Source organism: Acomys minous, assembly GCF_964271855.1.
Source record: "Acomys minous genome assembly, chromosome: 9".
Taxonomy (NCBI): domain Eukaryota; kingdom Metazoa; phylum Chordata; class Mammalia; order Rodentia; family Muridae; genus Acomys; species Acomys minous.
Genome location: NC_140490.1, coordinates 69,564,305 through 69,572,617, shown reverse-complemented (window position 1 = coordinate 69,572,617; position 8,313 = coordinate 69,564,305). Strand labels below are relative to the sequence as shown.

The 8,313-nt window shown below is 40.5% G+C and overlaps 1 pseudogene across 1 annotated transcript; it reads right to left on the bottom strand.

The window, feature by feature from the left end:
• Positions 1–795: 795 nt before the first annotated feature.
• Positions 796–1,852, bottom strand: LOC311605874 (vomeronasal type-1 receptor 4-like; annotated as a pseudogene). Its single transcript has one exon. The product of its transcript is annotated as a vomeronasal type-1 receptor 4-like (transcript).
• Between the last annotated feature and the right edge of the window lie 6,461 nt (positions 1,853–8,313).

The following is an 8,313-nucleotide window of genomic DNA, read 5'->3' as shown; positions in this document are numbered from 1 at the left end:
CCTTGGTTTGCTTCAGTCACACTCACTGGCTCATCCTGAAAATAAAACAAATCCACATTTTTCAATCAACACAGAACTATAGACAGACATAAAATGAAACTACTGTGCATTCATTACCGAATTTATCCTATATCTAGTCTTTATTCCTGCATAGACTAGTCAAGAATATAACACCAATGAAGTGTGTCAGGACATTCCAGTTCTGTGACTGCTGCACTGGAATCCTATTGACCAACTTCACAGTACATGTCATTCTTTCATAATTCTGTAAAATCTTTTCTATGAATGGATATTTATAGACATTGTGAAATTGCCTGAAAGAGCCCCAGGACACTAACATTTATCAAGGACAATGTCAGAATTTTGATGCAATTTATCTTCCATTCATGGAAGTAGGAAAATTAGTCTTATAAATCCTTGCTGAAGTAACTTTCTCTGTTTTGGAAGGATGGCTCAGCTATTAAAAGTAATGGCTGGACTTCCAGAGGACCCAGGTTTAATTCACAGCAACTAAATATTGGTTTAGAATCACCTGTCAAATCCAGTTAGTCACAAGTTGTTTGATAACCATGTCCAGCATCTAAAGGTCTCATGCTTGCACTTGCTATACAATGTCATAAATGCAGACAAAGTATCTATGCATAGTAAATTGATAAAAATAATAGATAAACAAATAATGTCTTGTGAAAGAGTGGCTAATGGAGAATGAAGTTTCTATAGCATTGTAATTTGCTAAGATTACTCTCAGTGGAAGGCTTGAGTCACTAAGATTATTTTGTGAGAATAAAAACATGCTTAAACTTCTGTTTGGGATTTTACTTGACCCACAATATTGCAGAACTGAGGGCTTTTTCTGACTTGTTGAACATATAACTGAGAAAGACACTCATTCAACTTCTTCCATTGAATATGCCAATACTCAACCAGAAGCCCATCCCTGTGAATCAGCACAATGGGGCTAAAAGTTACATAACCAAGGGACAGAAATCCATGAGTATTTGCCATGAAGGTATTGTCTGTTGATAAGAGACTTAGAAATAGGGAAAAGGCACAATCCAACCAGTAGGAAAAAAATAAAACAGAGCATCAGAAAGAGGACACTTTAAGCATCTCTCAGCTCAGGGGGAGTTCTGTAGAGAAGCTTGGAGTTCTGAAGGTAGAGGACATGGTGGTGGTGCTTGTGGAGAAGAAATACCATGTAGCCACCTCCCATGGCGCCCTGGAACACTGCATCTCTCAGGACCATGAGAGGGAGAACAATCCATTTTATATTCTTTGTTGGCAGCATAAAATAACAATACTTGTCATCACCCATAAGCTGTGATACATTAATTTCTGGACTTGTGGAATGAATAAGGTTCAAACCTATTAAAGAATTGAGTATCCAAAAGACTAAGAAGAATGGAAGGATGTGTCATGCAGAATTTGGTCTGAGCCTCCTCCACCCAGATGCTCTGGAACTGGTGATGATGGCCTGGACCACAGTAAGGAGACTGCTGGTGCCGATGGAGACACCATGGGCTACCCTATCCAGGTAAACAATGATCTTACAGCTTATGTCATCTAGGAAGTTTATCAAACCAAAAACTTCTATTGTCTTTGGCAATCCTTTTGCAAGAAGAATTAAAATGTTTGTAAAAGCCAAGTGGATGAGAATAAGGTATATAGGTTTCTTGTCAGGGCCTCCCCTCCAACTGAACATATAATTCACAGAAACAGATATGTTTCCCAGAATGCCAAGCATGGCCATGAGTAGAAAAATTATTTTCTTAATAAACTTCAAAACCACTTCTTCTTTCTCTGTATACAGGATGAAAATACATTTTAAAGAGAGCATCAGTATGCAAGACATGGATCTGAAATGCGCATTTTGTATAATAGTATTTTCTGGCATGCAGGTGCACACATGTGATGTTGCAGATTTAAGTCCCTCAAACTCCTTTTTTCCTGTGGACTCTGAGTTACTGTTTGTGCTCTTACAGGTGTTTGGTAACTGATATTCAAATATAATGTTTAAATGATATTTTTTGTTTTATTACTTTTATACTAATCATGAAGAAAAACATTAATTTTTGTTTGTCTAATGCTTATTTTCCCACACATCCTGTCTTTTTTAGTTATCTCTTCCATTTTCTAAACTTTAAATCATATTTGAGGTCAGCTTCTAATCTTTACTGAAGTGAACTCTGAGCAGAGGAAGAGGTGATTCATCTCCCACAATGTCTTCAGAAATGCTAGCAAATTGATTTAAAAGATGGAGCATTATCTTTAGATTGATAGAAGATACCATGTCTAGCTATTAGCCCCCAAGGTATACATCCACCCACCCTGGTATTCTAAAAGAAGCAAACAGAAACAGATCATTGCTCTTTGCTGTTTAGTGCTGGGATGAAGCTAAGATGAGCTGTTTCAGGATGTGCTAGTTCACAGCTTGGACCCTTCACAGCAGGGATTCTCAAGATGGTGATGGAAACTGCTATTTACATATACTAGGCACACAGGCATACAGTGACTGCAGTTGTGATATGTATGGATCATATTGTATGATAGAATGAAGAGACTGTAGTGATGGATACATAAAGAAAACTTTTACATTAGGAATTTAAAGTTATTTGTGGGATCCAAGATGGCGGGGATCGTGTTTGGAAGCTCCAGTGAACAATTCAGGGAATTGCACAGATTTCTGAGCCAGGAACACCAAGGTCCCCACACCACAGCAGCAGGAGTGCTCCACGGTTCGGAGGGACCAGGGTGCAGAGGACCTGCGTGCCCCTGCACATGGGAAGAGTGCAAATTTTCTTGGATAGGAGCAGCAGTGCCAGAGGCAGCAGCAGCAGCAGCAGCAGCAGCAGCAGCAGCAGCAGCAGTGGCACCAGTGGTACCAGCGGCACTAGTGGCGGCAGCTGAGGTTTGCAGCTCAGAGCCTTCCGGTGGAGGCGATTGGTGTGGTGGCCAGGGGGAGTTGCTGCAGGAGAGGGGACTCTGGACAGGATTTGGGTTGTGTGGTGCCTTGAGACCCAAAGTGGACTCTGTGGACAGTTCAGCCCCAGAGTCCCGGGTTCAGCTCAGTGTGTAGTGCTGTGGAGATGCTGGCTCAGTTCAACAAGCAGTTCTGCCCGAGTCACTAGCTCAGCACAGCCACAGCTCCCCTGCTGTGACGCAGGCTAGGCGGAGTGCTCAGTTCCACCAGAGGCGCTAGCTCAGTGCAACCACAGTTCTCCTGCTGTGACGCAGGCTGGGCGGAGTGCTCAGTTCCACCAGAGGCACTAACTCAGCTCAGCGAGCAGATTTGGGGTGCTGATGCAGGCTGAGGTCAGTATGCAGATTCAGCCCAGAGGCCCTAGCTGGACTTGCCAGGCAGTTGGGCCCAGAGACTCTGGCTGAGCTGTGCCCACAGGCTTGGCCGCGCTAAGACTTTGGCTGGACTATCCACACAGTTTAGGCCTGAAGTCCTGGGCTGATCTCAACGCGCAGTGTGAGTCCAGAGTCCCTGGCTGAGCTTGGTGCACAAATTTGCCCCGGAGATTTGGGTGGAGCTTGGCGTGCAGTTTTGGGCCAGAGTCCCTAACTGTGCTTCGCAGACAGATTGGGCCCAGAGACTCTAGCTGAACTTTTGGCACAGTCCCGGTTCTAAGACTCTGGTTGCACACAGTGTGCAGTTTGAATCCAGAATTCCTGGCTGCGCTTGGCAGAGGGATCGGGCCCTGAGTCAATAACTGACCACAGCTTGCACTTTGGGCCAAAAGCCCCTAGCTGAGCTTGGTGCATAGTCCCAGCCCAAAAATTCTGGCTGGACCCTGTGTGCATTTTGGGCCCAGAATCCTTAGCTGAGCTTGGAAGACGGTCCAGGCCCTGAGAATCTAGCTGAGCTTGACCCGTGGTTCAGGCCCAGTGTCCCTGGCTGGACTTGGCAGGGGACCCGGAAGGCTGTGGATACATTGGCCTGACCCAACGTTCATTCAGAGACACAGAACGATTGCAGGACCCACAGCACAGGGGAGCTGAGGATCACTGGCTGTGAGAACCCAAAACAACAGGGCTAACCTCCTGCCATCCACACCAGTGAAGAATCAGAGCTTTCAGCCTATGGAAATCATGAGAAAACAAGTGAATTTATCATCAGACTCCCTCCATCCAACTCTGGAAGCTACCCAACAAAAACAAAGACGACAAGATGTCTAAAGGACAGTGTAAAAGCATATGCAAAAAGCCCCCAAACAACATGGCATCTCCAGTTTCCAACTATCCCAAAGAAAACAAACCAGAGAACTCAAATACAATGGAAACACAAGAAAATGACCTCAGATCCTTGGTAATGAGGATGATAATGGAGGAAACAAATAAATTCATAATCAAATGCAGGAAGATGCAGCCAAGCAGGTGCGAGACAAAAAGAAGCACATAGAGTGGAAATGGAAAATTTTCAGGAAAATGCAAACAACCAGATGAAAGAAATAAATAAACGGTTCAAGCTCTGAAGACCTATAACGTGGCAATGGAGGAAACTCAGGAATATACGAAAAATCAGATGAAAGAAATAAAAAAATCAGTTCAAGATCTGAAGACGAAAATGAATTCAATGATAAACACACAGACAGAAGAAAAACGAGAACGTGAGACCTCAGAGAAGAAGGCGAGCAACACAGAGGCAAGCTTTTCTAACAGAATCCAAGAGATGGAAGAATGGATCTCAGGTCTAGAAGATACAATCAGAGATCTTGAAGCAACCATTAAAGAAAATGCCAAATCTGGAAAACTCCTGACACAAAACATCTAAGAAATTAAGGACACCATGAAAAGAAAAAATCTGAGGATAATAGGCATTGAAGAAAGAGAAGATATCAGACTCCAAGGCCCAGAAACTATTCTCAACAAAATCATAGAAGAAAATTTCCCCAACCTAAAGAAAGAGATGCCTATAAACATACAAGAGGCATACGGATCACCAAATAGAATTGACCAGAAAAGAAAAACTGCCTTTCACATAATAATCAAAACACAAAACATACAGAACAAAGAAAAATATTAAACGCTGCAAGGGAAAAGGGCCAAATAACATTTAATGAAAAAACCTATCAGAATTACAACCGACTTCTCAGCAGAGACCATCAAAGCCAGAAGGGCCTGGGCAGAGATTCTGCAGACCCTAAGAGACCACAGATGCTGGGCTAGACTACTTTACCCAGCAAAACTATCAATAACCATTGATTGAGAAAACAAAATATTCCATGACAAAAACAAATTCAAACAGTACCTATCCACAAATCCATCTTTAACAAAGGTACTAGAAGGAAAACTCCATCCCAAAGGGTCAAGCTACAACCAAAACTACTCAGGAAATAGATAACTATACCATGACAAAAACACAACTACACAAACGCTCCACTAGAAACAACATCAAAATTAAGACTCTTAACAGTCACTGGTCATTAATATCTCTCAACATCAATGGTCTCAATTCTCCAATAAAAAGACACAGACTAACTGAATGGATGCATAAACAAGATCCATTATTCTTCTGCATTCAAGAAACACATCTCACCCATAACAATAGCCATTACCTCAGGATAAGAGATTGGAAAAAATATTCCAACCAAATGGTCACAAGAAGCAAGCAGGCATAGCCATTTTAATATCGAACAAAATGGACTTTCAACCAAAATTAATCAAAAGGGATGAGGAAAGACACTTCATACTCATCAAAGGTAAAGTCAACCAAGATGGCATCACAATTCTGAACATCTATGCTCCCAATAGAAGGGCACCCACATTTGTAAAAGATCTGCTAAAAAGGCTTAAACCACACATTGATTCCCACACAATAATAGCGGGATACTTCAACACCCCACTCTCACTGAACGATAAGTCATTGAAATAGAACCTAAGCTGAGAAATAACATCATTAAGCAATGCCATGGGTCAAATGGATCTAACAGATATCTATAGAACCTTTCACCCAAACAAGAAAGAATATACCTTCTTCTCTACACCCCATGGAACCTTCTCCAATATTGATCACATTGTAGGTCACAAAGCAAGCCTAAACAGATACAAGACGATTCAAATAATACCTTGTATACTACCAGATCACCATGCTCTTAGGCTGCAATTTAACAACAACAGAAATAACAAAAAGCCTACACATATGTGGAAACTAAACAACTCTCTGCTAAATGACACCTGGGTCAGGGAAGAAATAAAGAAAGAAATCAAGGAGTTTCTGAAATTCAATGAAAATGAAGGAACAACATACTCAAATTTGTGGGATACATTGAAAGCAGTGCTAAGAGGAAAATTCATAGCACTAAGTGCCTTTAAAAAGAAATTCGAAACATTGCACATAAGCATCTTAATGACACAACTGGAAGCCCTAGGGAAAAAAAAGAAGCAGAAACACCCAACAGGAGTAGATGTCTGGAAATAATCAAACTCAGTGCTGAAATTAGCAAATTAGAAACTAAGAAAACAGTCCAAAGAATCAACAAAACCAAGAGCTGGCTCTTTGAGAAAATCAACAAGATAGACAGACTGCTATCCAAACTAAATAAAAGGCAGAGAGACAGTATGGAAAACAACAAAATCAGAAATGAAAAGGGAGACATAACAACAGACACTGAAGAAATACAAAGAGTCATAAGATCCTACTTTAAAGAAATATATGCCACAAAATTTGAAAATCGAAGGGAAATGGACGATTTTCTTGATCAATTTCACTTGCCAAAGTTGAGTGAAGAACAGATAAACAAGCTAAATAGTCCATTTCCCCTACAGATATAGAAGCAATCATTGATAGTCTCCTAATCAAAAAAAGCCCAGGGCCAGATGGTTTCAGTGCAGAATTCTACCAGACCTTCACGTGCGAGCTAATACTGATACTCTTCAAGCTACTCCAAAAGATAGAAATGGATGGAACATTACCAATTTCATTCTATGAGGTCATAGTCTCATTGATACCTAATCCTCACAAAGACTTAACAAAGGAAGAGAATTTCAGACCATTTTCTCTTATGAACACTGATACAAAAATACAAAATAAAATACTTGCAAAACGAATACAATAACACATCAAAGATATCATTCATCGTGACCAAGTAGGCTTCATTCCAGGCATGCAGGGATAGTTTAATATATGGAAACCCATCAATGTAATCCACCATATAAACAAACTGAAAATAAAAACCACATGATCATCTCTTTAGATGTAGAGAAAACATTTGATAAAATCCAACACCCATTCATGTGTATAGTTTTAGAGAGATTGGGGATACAAGGCAATTTCCTCAACAAAATAAAGGCTATATACAGCAAGCCAATAGCCAAAATCAAAGTAAATGGTGAGATACTAAGGAAATTCCTCTAAAATTGGGAACAAGGAAAGGCTGCCCACTCTCTCCATATCTCCTCAATATAGTACTTGAAGTTCTAGCCAGAGCAATAAGACAACAAAAGGAGATCAAGGGTATCCAAATGGGAAAGGATGAAGTCAAATTATCCCTATTTGCAGATGATATGATAGTGTACATAAGTGACCCTCAAAATTCCACCAGAGAACTCCTACAGCTGATAAACACCTTCAGAAAATTGGCTGGATAGAAAATTAACTCAAAAAATGCCTGTAGCCTTCCTATACACAAATGACAAGCTTTCAGAGGAAGAAATTAGGAAAGCCACACCCTTCACATTAGCCCCAAGCAATATAAAATATTTAGGAGTTACTCTAACGAAGCAAGTGAAGGACTTGTTTGAAAAAAAAAATTCAAAACTCTGAAGAAAGAGATTGAAGATGACAGAAGAAGATGGAATGATCTTCCTTGCTCATGGATCAGGAGAATTAACATAGTAAAAATGGCCATCCTACCAAAAGCAATCTACAGATTCAGTGCAATCCCTATCAAAAAACCTACACAATTTTTTAAAGACATTGAAAGTTCAATTCTGAACTTTATATGGAAAAACAAAAATCCCAGAATAGCTAACACAATCTTGTACAAGAAAAGTTGCTCCGAAGGATTCTCCATACCTGTCTCAATCTTTACTATAAAGCAATAGTAATTAAAACAGCATGGTAATGACACAGCAACAGGCAGGTTGATCAGTGGAATCAAATCGAAGTCCCAAATATGAATCCAAACACATATGGTCACTTGATTTTTGACAAGGAAGCCACATCCATTCAATGGAAAAACGATAGGACCTTCAACAAATGGTGCTGGTCTAACTGGAGGTCGGTGTGTAAAAAAAATGCAACTGGACGCATATTTTTCACCTTGCACAAAACTCAAATCTAGGTGGACCAAAGACCTCAACATAAAA